This window comes from Rana temporaria, chromosome 6 (assembly GCF_905171775.1).
Source record: "Rana temporaria chromosome 6, aRanTem1.1, whole genome shotgun sequence".
In the NCBI taxonomy this organism is placed as follows: Eukaryota; Metazoa; Chordata; class Amphibia; order Anura; family Ranidae; genus Rana; species Rana temporaria.
The window spans coordinates 136,972,564-136,988,192 of NC_053494.1; the positions used below are offsets into that span (position 1 = coordinate 136,972,564).

The 15,629-nt window shown below is 42.1% G+C and overlaps 1 protein-coding gene across 1 annotated transcript in view; it reads left to right on the top strand.

The window, feature by feature from the left end:
* Positions 1-215: 215 nt before the first annotated feature.
* ADARB1 (adenosine deaminase RNA specific B1) overlaps positions 216-15,629 on the top strand; it is a 159,448-nt gene continuing 144,034 nt past the window's right edge. The window contains exon 1 of the mRNA XM_040357421.1: positions 216-581. The gene's annotated coding sequence lies outside the window, so the exon portion shown is untranslated. The remainder of the gene's footprint in view (positions 582-15,629) is intronic.

A 15,629-nucleotide genomic window follows, 5' to 3' on the forward strand; every position in this document is an offset into this window, starting at 1 on the left:
GTTAACTCCTAGTGACGAGGAGGCGCGGGAAGACAGCGCTGACTAGAGCTTTCATTGGACAGGAAGGGTGAACGCGTGCTGACGTGGGAAGGAAGGGGTTAAAGCGAGCAGTAGGCGGAGACAAGCGACACGGTCGCAGCAGACAGCGGGAGAAAATGATAAAGCCGCTCGGGCACTAGGGAGCTCCCGTGACGCGCAAGGGGGGCGTGTCCGGGGCGGGGACACATTCCCCAATCTTCTCCTGCACAGGAGATCGGGAACGTGCGAAGTGAAGGACTGGACGTGCGCACTGTAGGCAGGGGGGCTGCGGGCAAGCGCATGGGAGCGTGCACGCACATAGGGGATGCTTGTATTCGTCTGAGAGCGGCACACATAGCACCGAGCTCCGGTATACAAGCGGCGTGCACCTGACTCATAGCCTGAGCGGACCACTACTGAACCGGCACCGAATCCGCCTGGGGAGAAGCAGACACCCGTGGGATTCTCGGCTCTGTCTTATTACAGCCGGTCTGCTGACACCGAGCGCCCAGTGTGGAGCGGAGGAGAGCGCTGTGATACCCTGACACCGTGCAGCACAAAAGGTGAGGAGCCTCTGGCTGGGGTGTCATCCCTTGTCATGTCACGTGTCCATCACATTCTATGGAACCCTCCACATACCTGATGTCATGAACATTGTACAGGCTGCTGCCATTCTACCCATCCCAGATCTGGGGTACCCTTGCCCATTCCACCCATCCCAGTTCTGGGGTACCCTTGCCCATTCCATCCATCCCAGATCTGGGGTACCCTTGCCCATTCCACCCATCCCAGATCTGGGGTACCCTTGCCCATTCCACCCATCCCAGATCTGGGGTACCCTTCCCTGTTCCACCCATCCCAGATCTGGGGTACCCTTCCCCGTTCCACCCTACCCAGATCTGGGGTACCCTTCCCCGTTCCACCCATCCCAGATCTGGGGTACCCTTCCCCGTTCCACCCATCCCAGATCTGGGGTACCCTTCCCCGTTCCACCCATCCCAGATCTGGGGTACCCTTCCCCGTTCCACCCATCCCAGATCTGGGGTACCCTTCCCCGTTCCACCCATCCCAGATCTGGGGTACCCTTCCCCTTTCCACCCAGGGCAGATCTGGGGTACCCTTCCCCGTTCCACCCAGGGCAGATCTGGGGTACCCTTCCCCGTTCCTCCCAGGGCAGATCTGGGGTACCCTTCCCCGTTCCTCCCAGGACAGATCTGGGGTACCCTTCCCCGTTCCTCCCTGGGCAGATCTGGGGTACCCTTCCCCGTTCCTCCCTGGGCAGATCTGGGGTACCCTTCCCCGTTCCTCCCTGGGCAGATCTGGGGTACCCTTCCCCGTTCCTCCCTGGGCAGATCTGGGGTACCCTTCCCCGTTCCTCCCTGGGCAGATCTGGGGTACCCTTCCCCGTTCCACCCAGGGCAGATCTGGGGTACCTTTCCCGTTCCACCTATCCCAGATCTGGGTCCCCCTACCCATCCCAGTCTTTGTTCAGTTGGATCATTGAAGGTCACCATCATCTGGCCAGAATGACCCTTTGGTGCCATGATGGTCCTCTAAAAAGAGATCTCACACCCTCTTATTCGATTCCTGCTGTGATTCAATGAATGACAAGATAAAGCCCAAGTGTGGGACCATCCATTATGATCAGAGCAGATCACCACCCTTGGTATCGATATGTTTATGCCACATCCACCTCCTTATTTATTTTTTATTTTTCAAAAGAAAATGACCACATACATGCAGCTTTTCTAAAACTTATTTTTTTCTCCGGAGGTACCCCTAAATTTTCAGGTCTTGGGGGACCCTTACTAAATCCATCTGAGGGCGACGGGGGAAAAATGCCCCATGCGGCGATGGTCAGAATGCCAGCTGACAGCTTAAACAAGTTTGTGTCATGCTGTTGGCTCTGCCAAGTGAATTTTGGCTTCAGAACGATGTAGGCACCATCAAATGGGAGGTCAGAACCCCAAACAACCTCTGAGTAGACCCTAAGGTCCATAAGTGGTTGTGTTCATTCATATTGTGACTTTGTAAGTATCTTTGGTACATCTGTGAATGTTTTTATTGGTTCAGGTCATGGTATAGCTAGTAGTGATTATCCACGTTCAACTGGACTTGTTTTGTAATGCCGAATATGTGTTGTCTCTCAAGGAACCTCTTGTTCTTCTGAAGATCATTACAGAACTGAAGAAGCTTCTTGGACGAGGGCTGAAACCTCTTCCAATGTTTTAGGATATGTGACTTACTGCTAGTTAACATTGTTCACTAACCCTCAGACAGAGGTCTGGAGATATGTTGGCGCTCATAAGTAGCTTCTTTATCTAAAGAACATTACTTAAAGCTACTTGGAAGAGTCCCAAAGCAAACATCTTTGACATTACAGAAGCACGTCCAGGTGAATGTGACTAACCATGGGTGATAAATGCTCACTAACTGACGGAGATATGTTGGTGATCATTTAAGTAGCTTCTTCACCTGAAGAACATTACAGAACTGAAAAAGCTACTTGGATGAGCCCCAAAACCAACATCAGACATTACAGAATAAGTCCAGGTAAATATGACTAACTACGGGTGACAAATGCTCATTAACCAGCTTTTTGGAGTGGCAGTGCCCTAGAGCAGGGTTTCTCAACTCCAGTCCTCAAGGCGCCCCAACAGGTCATGTTTTCAGGATTTCCATTATTTTGCACAGGTGATTTAATCAGTTTCACTGCCTTAGTAATTACCACAGCTATTTCATCGGTGGGAAATCCTGAAAACATGACCTGTTGGGGCGCCTTGAGGACTGGAGTTGAGAAACACTGCCCTAGAGAACCAGTATGAAGGTGCACTGGCACACATTTAAGTAGCTTCTTCAAATGAAGAATATTGCAGAACCAAATAAGCTACTGGGATGAGTGCCAAAACACACATTTATGACATTACAGAACACCTAATGTGACTAACCACGGGTGATAAAATGGTCACAAACCAGTGTTTGAGTGATGGAAATCTGGTGGGTCCGTCAAAGGGCTTTCCACTCTTAGCCTGTAAACCTGCTTTCTAATGTGACAGTTGGCCAAGTCATAGGACTGAACCTGTCACTATTTAGAAGAACTAAAAGTCTTGGGGGTGGATTGGTAGTTGTTAAATACACCCGATCTTCTCCCCCCTCCTCTTCTCCACAACCTATTGATGACAGAAATATACTGTTAATAATAGATATAGGGGGTTATTTATGAAGTGCAAATCCACTTTGCACTACAAGTGCAAAGTGCACCTGTTATTGCACTGGAAGTGCAGTTGCTGTAGATCTGAAATTAGGGCAAGCTCTGCTGATTTTATTATCCAATCATATGCAAGCTAAAATGCTGCTTTTTATTTTCCATGCATGTCCCCCTCCGATCTACAGCGACTGCACTTCCAAGTGCACTTTCAGTGCCAGTTTGCACTGAGTGACTAACTTGTAAAGCGCAACACATGCGAACTGAATCGCCTCTGGGCGCTGTATCCATTTCATGGGTAAGGAACCCCTTGACCTCAGAAGAGATGGGTTTTAATCTTTCTCCTGAAGGCCAAGTGGTCCGACTCCAGTCGGATGGTGGTTGGTAATGCATTCCACAGGCGAGGTTCCTGGACTGCAAATCTTCGATCTCCTTTGGACTTGTATCTGGCTTTGGGTATTTGGAGTAGGTTTTGATTGGTGGATCGCAGAATGCGATTGGGGTTATGGGCTTTTATTTTTTCGCATAGATATTGGGGGGCGTTGCCTTGAATACACTTATGTATTAGGCAGAGTGCCTTGAAAGTGATTCTGTCTTTTACTGGCAACCAATGAAGGGATCTCAGTGAAGGTGAGATTGATTCCCATGTTTTTTTCCGGTCACTAGTCGAGTGGCCGTATTTTGAATTTGCCTTTCGTAAATGACCCTCATTGTGTTCCCTTTTAGACCTGAGAACTTTTTCAAGTGTTCTCTCATGGTAAAAAGATTGAAAGAGATTGGACGACAGAATGTGATGACTTTGGGTTTTTCGTTATCTGATGAATTTAGAAGATCGTATGTTAATATCTTGCTCTTGAACGCGTTGGTTGAAAAATGTTGCTGCCAGGTGGAATTTGTATGGCAAAGTTGCTTTCAATGATTTGGTAGATGGGTAACTGTCCCTAGATGAAAGTACAAGTGTGTAGCACAGAAGGGAGATGTTGCAGCTAATCATTCTATCCACTGAGTTTTATTTGTAAGTCTGAACTAATATTGTTTTCCTGGTTGATAAAATGTAGCTTTTTGTTCTTTTTGTATTGCATGTAAGATGAATGTGGAGTCTGAGGATTTGAAAACCCATTAACACCAATGTAGGGTTGCCCCAATACTGGTATTGGTCCTGATACTAAGCATTTTCACGAGTACTTGTGCAAACGCTCCGATACTCAAAACCATTATCTTTGCAAAATGAAAGCGCTCAATTGGCACTGCAAAGAATCGCATGTGATTTGAACAGGAATGTGATGTTCCTGTCTGAATCGCATGCAGTTTCCCCACTGCGCTTGTGTGATCCCGGAGTGGTGGGGAAAACCACATGTGATTTGGATGAAAATCGCACCAAGTTCCTGTTCAAATCGCAAAAGATTTTTTGCAGTGCGATTTGATCCTATTTATTTATGCGCTCAAGTCGCGCCGTACAGTATTGGTATCAGCGAGTACTTGAACACGGGTATCGCCACATGCCTACAGCAAGGCACTAAACATGAATGTGCTTTAGTGTGTTTTCTGTGTGTTTTATACACCTTTCTGCATTCATGTTCCAGAGGCAAGATATTTTGTGCATAGTTCATACATAAAAAAAAAAAACACGCACGTGGTCAGTTTTAGAACTTCCTATGGAAGACGATCTTGTTGAAAACACAGCAAAGATGCAGCCAGTGAAATTTAATACCATTGTACTAAGGGCCAGTTCACACCAGACGCAGTTCCGTGTGCTTTTTTTTATAACTGAGGGGCGCACCATTAAATATAATAGGGAACTTCCCATGCATTTTGGGTATGGTGTTATGGCCCGTACACACGATCCAAATATCGGACGAAAACAGTCGTCTGAGGAAGAATCGTACTATTTTCAGATCGTGTGTATGTTACTTTCGAGAGCCGATCACGACAGTTCATATTATTAGATTGGACGAAAATTTTTCTCATACGATCGTACAATTTTCGTTTAGTCAGTATAGTTGTCTGAAAATGCAATACAAATATATTACAACACATGACATCACTTCCGATATTTTTTTTTTTTTTGTCGTACGAGAATTTTCGTGATTTTTTTTTTTTTTTTAACCTATTCAATTTCTATTTGCGACTATTAAGTGAAAAAAGTCGTAAGATCTGTCGTGCAATATTTGGATCGTGTGTACGGGCCATAAGATGTTACAGCATGTCTGGATTGTAGAGTGTGAATAGGGCCTACCATAAGTTGTGTGAACTATTTAGGAGACAAAAGAACACTTTGCATGGAGTTCTAGTTTGTAATTTCCAGGCATTTATATGGAAATGGCGCAGTGATTAGTCATGTGCAGTAAGAGCTTGCAACCATTTGCTTTTAACCTTCTATACTTAAAATCTAATGACGTGTTTTATTTTGCTGCACTTTGTACTCATCATTTGTTATTTAACACACACAATAGACTTTATGCATTTTTCTATGCTTTCTAGGTTTTATATAGTAAGTGTGTTTAAACTAGTTGATCAGTTGGGTACTGTGTGTGTGTGTGTGTGTGTGTGTGTGTGTGTGTGTGTTTTTATTTTTTTCTTTAATTTAGAAGCAATTTTAAAGTAGGTTATGTAGTCTTACATTTTCTAGCAATGATTGTTGCTTTGCACAGGGTATTTATAAACAATAGTTTTAATTAGTGGGCTTAATTTATAGCCCAGCTTGACCATCTGCTCCTTTTCCAGGGTCTATTCTGATTGGCACGCATTACATGACCTTGTGTCCCCCTACCATATGAGATCTGGTTGGCGATGCAATGTTGATGAATATAGATGGCGTTCAGATTTGCTGAAATCGGACTTGCAGGACATTTGCATGGAGTTGGGCCTATATACAATATGAAGATGGCTTCATAGGAACACAGGGTGATCTTTTGAAAACCCTGTGCATGGAAAGGTTCTTGGGTCTTGATGGAATCAGTGTTCCTTTGGCACAGTGAGGAGGGGGCTCCACAGTGAATCTGTGAATTGAGGAGCAAACTGATGTCTAAATTGCTGTGCATCCCAAAAGCCTGCTGCAGTAGTCTTGCCCCATCCCCCACGCATGGATCCTGTCATTAGAAAACTGATCACAGCATCCTTTAGCACCATGCTAACATATTCCTCCATAGCTTATAGCTAGCATGCTTCCATGGTGCAGCGGCCAGCTGAGAAGTGAAAATAGGACCTCTCCACGGACTAAGGACGACGGTTCTTTAATAGATGAATCAAATATACTTTACCAGGGATTTCCTTTATGTCCTTTGCAGTGATGTGCACATTTCTTTTGTCAGGTAATCTGTAACACTGCTGCTCCGAATGTTTTTTTTTTTTTTTGTATATTGTAAGACCATAGAATCCATCCTAGAAGGCGCTTGACCTGTAATCCTAATGTATGAAAGATGTGACAGATGGACATTGCATAGCCATAGAGATCGTAAACCAGTCCTTCCATTTGATGGATTGGCTGATGTTGAAATTGCATCTTTTGTTGTCATGAAGTGTTAATTGTTCTGATATCTTAGATGTGTAAATATATGAATACTTTTAAGGAAATTATAATATATGGGATGCTTGGAAACCAATTTTATTAATCACATGCCTGAAAAATGTAGATGGAGCTATGAAAAGGATTGTATGAAGGAGAGGTGCACACAACTGTGACAAATTTATAGTAAGGCTGTAAAGTAGTCTCTATGATTAATAGAGGCATTAGGCTGAAAACTAGCAGGTATTGGCAAAAAAGTCACAGGATTAGCAAACTTTGTGCTTAACCACTTAAGGACCGGACCAATCTGCTGCTAAATGACCCAAGGGATTTTTACAATTTGGCACTGCGTCGCTTTAACAGACAATTGCGCGGTCGTGCGACGTGGCTCCCAAACAAAATTGACATCCTTTTTTCCCCACAAATGGAGCTTTCTTTTGGTGGTATTTGATCACCTCTGAGGTTTTTATTTTTTGCGCTATAAACAAAAATAGAGCGAAAATTTAGAAAAAAATGCAATATTTTTTTACTTTTTGCTATAATAAATATGCCCCAAAAAAAAAAAAAAAAAAATAAAAAAAAATATATATATATATATATATATATATATATATATATATATATATATATATATATATATATATATATATATATATATATATATATATATATATATATATATATATATATATATATATATATATATATATATATATATATATATTCTCAGTTTAGGCCGATACGTATTCTTCTACCCATTTTTGGTAAAAAAAAATCGCAATAAGCGTTTATCGATTGGTTTCCGCAAAATTTATAGCGTTTACAAAATAGGGGATAGTTTTTATTATTATTATTTTTTTTTTTACTACTAATGGCGGCGATCAGCGATTTTTTTCGTGACTGCGACATTATGGCGGACACTTCGGACAATTTTGACACATTTTTGGGACCATTGTAATTTTCACAGCAAAAAATGCATTTAAATTGCATTTGTGAAAATGACAGTTGCAGTTTGGGAGTTAACCACAGGGGGCGCTGTAGGAGTTAGGGTTCACCTAGTGTGTGTTTACAACTGTAGGGGGGTGTGGCTGTAGGTCTGACGTCATTGATCGAGTCTCCCTATAAAAGGGATCACTCGATCGATGCAGCCGCCACAGTGAAGCACGGGGAAGCCGTGTTTACATACGGCTCTCCCCATTCTTCAGCTCCGGGAAGCGATCGCGAGGGGGCGGCTAGCCGCGCCTTCGTCCCGGAACGCTCCTGAAGCCACGGGAACCACTGCATGTATTTGTTGGAGCCTCCCCTCCAGCTCTGTTCCCTGCTGAAATTATATATATATATATATATATATATATATATATATATATATATATATATATATATATATATATATATATATATATATATATATATATATATATATATATATATATATATATATATATATATATATATATATATATATATATATATAATTTTTTTTTTCTGCAACTAGGTGTTCTTCGTCTTATTGGGTTAAATGACACCCAGTGGACTGAACATCCTGTGACTAAGTCATCACTATTGTACCCTTCACAGAGCACTCTATGAATTGAGTACTGCCCAGTGCTGGTGAAGAGGATCCTACACTTTACTTGACCAACCAGATATCTTGAAAAAGTGTGTCACACATGTTAGACCACAAAGTACACACTGGATTGGGGTGATGGGGGTGACTTGGACTTTTAATATGTAGTGATGCAAATATGTGGTGTCTTGGCAGTCCTATGTATTTTCGCTATTTTATTTTAATAAAATGCTTTTGGAGTAAATCCATTTAAGATACATTAATAATTCTGTTCAGCATGAAATGGAGCTTAGTTATTTAGCATTTGGCTGTATATTCTGCAATTTTTACATTTTTGGTAAACTCATTTAATGAATGCAAGCTGACATAACATGCATTGTGTTGATGCATTCACACAATTTCACAGTAACCATGAGATAAAACAAAGTTAAGGAATATTCCTTTATCCCATTGTTTTGCAAATCTGTGTACACTACAAACTGTGTGATTGAATCTGTTCTGATATCGCTACTTTACTAACCTGACAGCTTATTATTCTAAATGGTAAACCTTCATTTTATTTGCAAATATTAAAGATTCTAACTACCAGCAAGAATGAGTCTATGCATTTAAAGAGCACCTGTCATTTCATATCCATCATGGCAGTGCCTGTTAGCGGGCATCCACTCACCTGCTGCCATCACGTCCCTCACCTTTTGTCACTGGTGCATCACCAGCCGTCATGTTAAAGTGAATGGGAGGAGCTGCTGAGGGACAGACATGACAGTTGCTCTTTACAAATGATGATTTAAATTGAGTTGTTTTAAATCAAGCCTTTTTACTAGTGATTTAAATCAAATCCACCCTGCTTAATATCCAAAATAGGTAGATGTACAGGCAGGCACGGACTGGCCATAGGGCACACCGGGCCTTTGCCCGATTGGCCGAAGCCACTGGGCCTCATGTTAACGAGCTGGCTAGTGCAGGGGTCCCCAACCCTCGGGCCGTGGACCGGTACAGGTCCATGGTCTGTTGATGACAATGGGAGGTAAGCGCCCATCACGGTGCAGACAGAGCCAACACAGACCGCAGTCACCGCTCACCTCCCATTATGTGGCCCACCCCGCCAACGATGTCATCCTATCGGCAGAGCAGGGGGTGGGAGAAGATGGAGATCTGCATACAGAGCGGTAGTCTTTTCATATTAACAAGCGGGTAATCATCCACTTAAAATGATCCAGATCTGCAGCTTCTCCTACCCTCTGACCCACTGATAGGATGACATCGGTGGCATGGCAGGAGATCCTGAAGAGGACAAACAGGCTGGATCCTGCCCTGCCAAAGATAGAACACTGCAGGGGGGAGAGTGTAAAAGGGGCACTGTGATTAGAAAGATGGGGGGGGGGGGCATGATTGCAAGAGTTGCTGTGATTGCTAGGGACACTGTAATATATACATTTTATTATATGTTTTGAGGTTCCAAGTAATTTTTTGCAAAAAAAATATTTGAACTTGAAAAACAACCGTCAGAAAAAGGTTTGGTTTTTAAGTGGTTAAACGTTCCCAATTTACATACAGAAGTCTATTCCTTTGATGTAAAAGACAAACTGATACAATGTTTAGACTTGACATTCCAAACATTTAAAACTTGGCAGACTGCCCAGACTTTGGTATGCAGAGAAATTTCTCTCTGCTCTCAAAGATCGGGAAACACTTTGTAAAGACCACAACTGGAAAAAAAAAAAATTGCGATAACGATTCTTGCCGATTAATCGTTCAGCTCTACTGAGCAGCCAATTTTATATATATAAATGGTGGTTGTTGCAATATTTTGTCGCACTGTATTTGCGCAGCGATCTTTCAAATGCAATTTTTTGGTGGAAAACTTTAATGAATTAAAATAAAAACCTAGTAAAGTTGGCCCAATTTTTTTTTTTTTTTGTATAATGTGAAAGATTTTACGCTGCGAGAATTGAGAGATTTGTGATCTTTGTTCTAAGCAAAAAAAAAATCGTGATTCTCATTTTGGCTCTAAAATGCCTGGGCCTATCTTGTCAAGCTTGGCCTACTTCTGACCTGGAAATCAATGGCTATCTCATCAAGACTGACAGTTAGCCTTGGAAGGCTTCACCGTTTAAAAATTTTGTTCTTGGATTTAGAGACATGACATGTGGCTTTTTTTTTTTTATTGTGTTTTGTTGTGCAACATCATAAGGGAGTCGTTCAGTTGCATAGACTTGCAAACATGCTTGTGTTCCATAATTTTTAAATATTTTTTGGCACTGTGCCTGCTTCCTTTGGGGGGGGGGGGGGTCAGTAAGAAACGATAGCTGTGTGTGGGGTGTTTTTTAATTTTTTTGCCCAAATTCCTGGAATGCTTGGGTGTGAATGTAGCCTTCATGCATTGCAGATTACCTTTCCTAAAATGCGGTGGCTGAATTAATTTTCTTTTGGTTTCATCTGGTGATCCTGCCAGGGTACACACTTCTGCCCTCGGGTGACCACTGTATTTTATCTGAAAGGAGATGGTTTATTTTGCATAAAAATGCGTTCATTTATGAGAAGATGCATTTTGAGTAGCATGCTAAAACACGGCACTATAGCAAAAAAGTGGCCTGCACTAAATATTTGTCCATTGATGTGTGTTTCAGCCCATTACGGTAATTTAGATTGTGCTGCAGCGCATGAAAACATGCTTTTTGGTATTCTATTAACGGGCCACCTAAATCAAAACTGGGACTATTCACTGCTAAGTGTGTTGCCAAGCACTACAGCAGATGCACAATGCTTTAAAAAGGGCCCTAGAATTCCAGGTATGTAAATGGGTCCAGCAACCTGCATCTTGGGATGACCTTCTCACTTTGGTATTTTTAGTTTTCACAGACAATGGCCTCTTAATGACTGGTGGACTCAAACATGCAATGAATCGCATCAAATGGTGTGCATGGAAAAACAAATGATCCGCATAGTGTGATACTGTTTGACATTTAATGGTAGATAAAATTCCAAGAGCATCATCAATCGTTGCCTATACTTCATTTAACTACTTGCTTACTGGGCACATTTCAGATTTCGGCACTGTCACACTTTGAATGACAATTGCGCGGTCGTGTGACGTGGCTCCCAAACAAAATTGAAGTGTTTTTTTTTTTTCCACACAAATAGAGCTTTCTTTTGGTGGTATTTGATCACCTCTGTGGTTTTCATTTTTTGCACTATAAACAAAAAAAGCATCAATTTTGAAAAAAACACCTTTTACTTTTTGCTATAATAAATATCCTAATTTTTATTTTTTTAATAAACATTTTCCTTAGTTTATGCCAATACGTATTCTTTTACATATTTTTGGTAAAAATAAAAACGCAATAAGCGTATAGTGATTGGTTTGCGCAAAATTTATAGTGCCTACAAAATAGGGGATAGAATTATGGATGGATTATTATTTTTTCTAGTAATGGCGGCGATCTGCCATTTTTGTCAGGACTGCGATATTGACCAGACACTTTTGACACTATTTTGGGACCATTCACACAGGGAACAGTGCTATAAATATGCACTGGTTACTGTATAATGGTGGTTTACAGGGAGGCGATCAAGGGGTTAAATGTGTTCCCTGGGAGTGATTCTTACTGTGGGGGAGGAGACCGATCTGTGTCCCCATGTACAAGGGACACACCATCGGTCTCCTCTCTCCCTGACAGGACGTGGATCTGACTGCCGATCGCGGGCACCTAGTGGACATGGCGGTCACCAGGCACGCACATCGGCACTCTGGTGACACGGCGGGTACAGCTTTTTCCCGATGCGCGGCGGCGTGAATCGCGGAAGTAAACAGGAGGACGTCCACCCAGCAGGAAGGCTTTGCGCTGTAGACGTCTTTTGTCTATAGCGCAGGCGCAAAGAGGTTAAATTACAACCTTGTTTTATGGGATTTGCTGTTAGTGTAAACACCCCTTTTTTACAATTACATGTCAAACAGCGTCGCACTATGTGCAGATCATTTGTTTTTCATGCACACAATTTGATGTGATTCATTGCATGTTTGAGTCCACCATGGATATCTGACAGTCCTCATTCAACATTGGGTGGAACCCTTCTTACCGTTTTTTTCCAGTGGTGGGAGCTCCTGTTTGAGGTCATTCCCTCAAGAGTGCTTGTTTGACCCACGTGCTTTACGGTACGCGTGTCCATCGAATCTGGTAGGCGTGAACGCTTTACACTTTTCACTTTATTCTGAACTCTAATGGACCTTCCATAGATGTTTATTATTCAATTTGAACTTTTATGTTTTGGTCACATTCAATTTTGCATTGCCTGTTTTACCCTTCCAGGTTCACACGCTATTCACTTGCTCACTTAGCGCCACTCTTTTTTTGTTCTATTTTGCGCTGTGTGTCTATTGTCTAGTTATCTGCTTATTTTTGTTTTTTATGCACAATAGCCTCTTATTGCTTTATTTTTTTTTCTCTCAATCCTTCTCAATTTGGGTTGCCCATTTTTTGTGACCATAATGTACTGTTCTGTTTAGTGTATTTAGGATTTGCAGCTTCTGTTTTTAACTACTTTTTTTTAACTTCATTTTGTTGTGAGTACTGCTTTTGCTTCCTTTTTCTGCTCTTTCACACTGTTGGCTGGGAGGGCTGAGAATCTGACATGTTTGGCGGGCAGTACTACTGGCAAATGTGACTCAATCAAGTTGTGCGAGCATTTAATGATTTTTTTTAACAGGGAAAGAGCATTTAATGATTTAAACAGAAGAGCGGCAACGTTTCATTTTCCAGACACCTCTTGGCTAACCTCACTTTTTAAAGCGACTCGGCAAGGCGATCTGCTTACGACTTCAGAGGGGACTTGCAAAATGACTTCTGTATTGAAGTCAATGCAAGTCGCCCTAAAGGCGTCCCAAAGTAGTACAGGGACCTTTTTTAAGTCAGAGCGACTTCAGTCGCTCCTATCAGAACGGTTTCATTGTTCAGAACAGAGCGCGACTTGTCAGGCGGCTAAGTTGCCTGACGAGTCGTGCCTGTTGTGAACCGGCTCTTAGAGAAGTAACAAGGGCTACCGAAAATGTAAACAATCCCACAATTTCTGAGTATGAAGGATTTACGTTTTTGGTCACAGAATTTGCAAGGCTGCAGATGTGTTAAGGCCTGGTTCACACCTCTACATTTTATTTTGTGCATTTTAAGTTGTTGCATGTCATGTTCACATCCTCTACATTTTATGGTAATGGCCAGGGACTTGTTTTTAGTTCCATAGACTTCAATGGATTGCAAAATGCACCGGGAATGTGCAAACTGTAACCAGTATAGGTGGGAACCTAGTACCAGGCCAGCACAGTGGCAGTTAGTGCACATGTGCAGGGATTGTATCCAAATGTACATAAGATGGCCTAGCAGAAGATGAACGATGAAAGTTGTTTGTTTCAAAAAGTTTGAGCACTAAGGCCTTGACACCTAGGTGTTTTTGGGCGTTTTCCTTCTCTAAGCCTCGGCTCTAAGGCTAGATTTACACCTATGCAGTTTTAGTGCATTTTGCAGATTTTTACTACAGAATGTGTTCCATAGGAAATTATGTTAAATGGGACTGTAGTGCAAAAAGCACTAAAACTGCATAGGTGTGAATCCAGCCTAAAAACCCCCAACAAGACCACTCTCATTCATTTCAGTACCCCCTGTTCACATCTGAGTGTTCTGTCACCTGAAGCAAAATTCCTGTCACTCAAAGTACAGGAGTTTATCTTTTGTCAGATTACAGGATTTTTTTTTTTACCTGTACAAAATCTCAAGACTTTTTGCCTGAAAATGATACGCTCAAGTGCGAATGCAGCCTAAAGTTTAATTCTAGAAAACTTGTGCAATGCAGTATGTGTAAAATAAAATAAAAAAATTCAAGATATGAATTGGCTCTAAACACTGGCTAGCTATTGTATGGATTGTAGTTTACAGTGGTAAACAATCCAAAGTGCTAACTCCAGCTTTTGCTCAAAATAATTGCACCCATACTTTCAATAAAAAAAAAAAAAATTTTTTTGGTAAAGCATTGCAGCAGCAATTAGTATGGGCGCAATGCAATTTCCTCCAGGCATCCACTCCAGCTTTAGGTCTGTACTGAGGTAAGGACGTCCCTTTCTGAGCTGAAGCAAGTGTCCGTGACCTAAAGATTGCAGCAACCATTGCACTTGTATTCAAGTCAATCTGCCCTGATGGGGATCATCTACAACCAAGTTTCATGTTGCTTACAACCATGTTTTAGCCTAGATTTGAGTGTAACATGGTCTAAAAGATGCAATTGGCCTTTAAGAGAAACCTGTCAATAGTCATTTGTCATGAGCCATTAGCTTTAATATTTGGAGTCCTTAAACAGAACAAATATGCAGATTACTTTGCTTCAATTTCAATTGATGCATGTCTGTGGTTTGGTTATATGCATTTTATGAAATTTGGGCAGATTTCTTTCACTTTCTGTGCTGTAGGCAATTATATTTTCAGTTTGAGGGAATTCCCATCTTGGTTGTCATATGAAAAAAAATTTTGCTTTTGGACAATTTCCTCACTGCTCTAGTGGCAACTCAAAATCTTGGATTTACCCTTTCTATGTGATACCTGTGATCACAACAGTTGCGCTGCGTTTGCACGGCTGTAAGCCACTTTACTAATCCTAGCGGCAAGAATCTGATTCCTGCGGGTGGGATCAATATCTGTGTGTGGACGGCTGCACACAAAGTGCATCCAGCTATGATCACTACAGGTAATTGCTCGCTGTTTGAACGGTCATGAACTGTATGGGTTCAGCTGTCGCAGCTCTCCGCACACAGCTGATTATCCTAGTGGCAGCAATTGGTGGATTCTTGCTTCTGGGGTTCAGTGTGCTTAATGCAGCCTTCGAGAATCTCCAACAGGGGGCATACAGCAAAAGTGGTTCCATTCCCTCACCACTAAAAAGTCAAATCTAAAACAATTATGTCTTTAGCTTATTTTGAGACCCTTTTTCACATCGCTTTCTGATCAGGTCCACCTGTCAATTTTTCCATGCATACATTTTTCAAGTAAGTCTATGGACAGATAGATGTAAACAGATTTGTGTCCATTTTGCATCCTCTTGCCTCCAGGTCTGGGGGGGGGGGGGGGATAACCGAGAAGGGGCTGCATCTAATGCTTTTTCAGACCTAAACATGATGGATTGGAGGTAGTGTGATGTAAAAGCCGCAACTCTGTTTACATCCGGCCACCCAATATAGGCTTGGAAAGCTCAGATTGAAAAATGAAGCCAACACTTAATGGAGTGCCTTGATTCAGCTAAACACTTAGGCCTAGATTCAGGTACGGCCGATCTACCTTGCGCGGGCGTAGCGT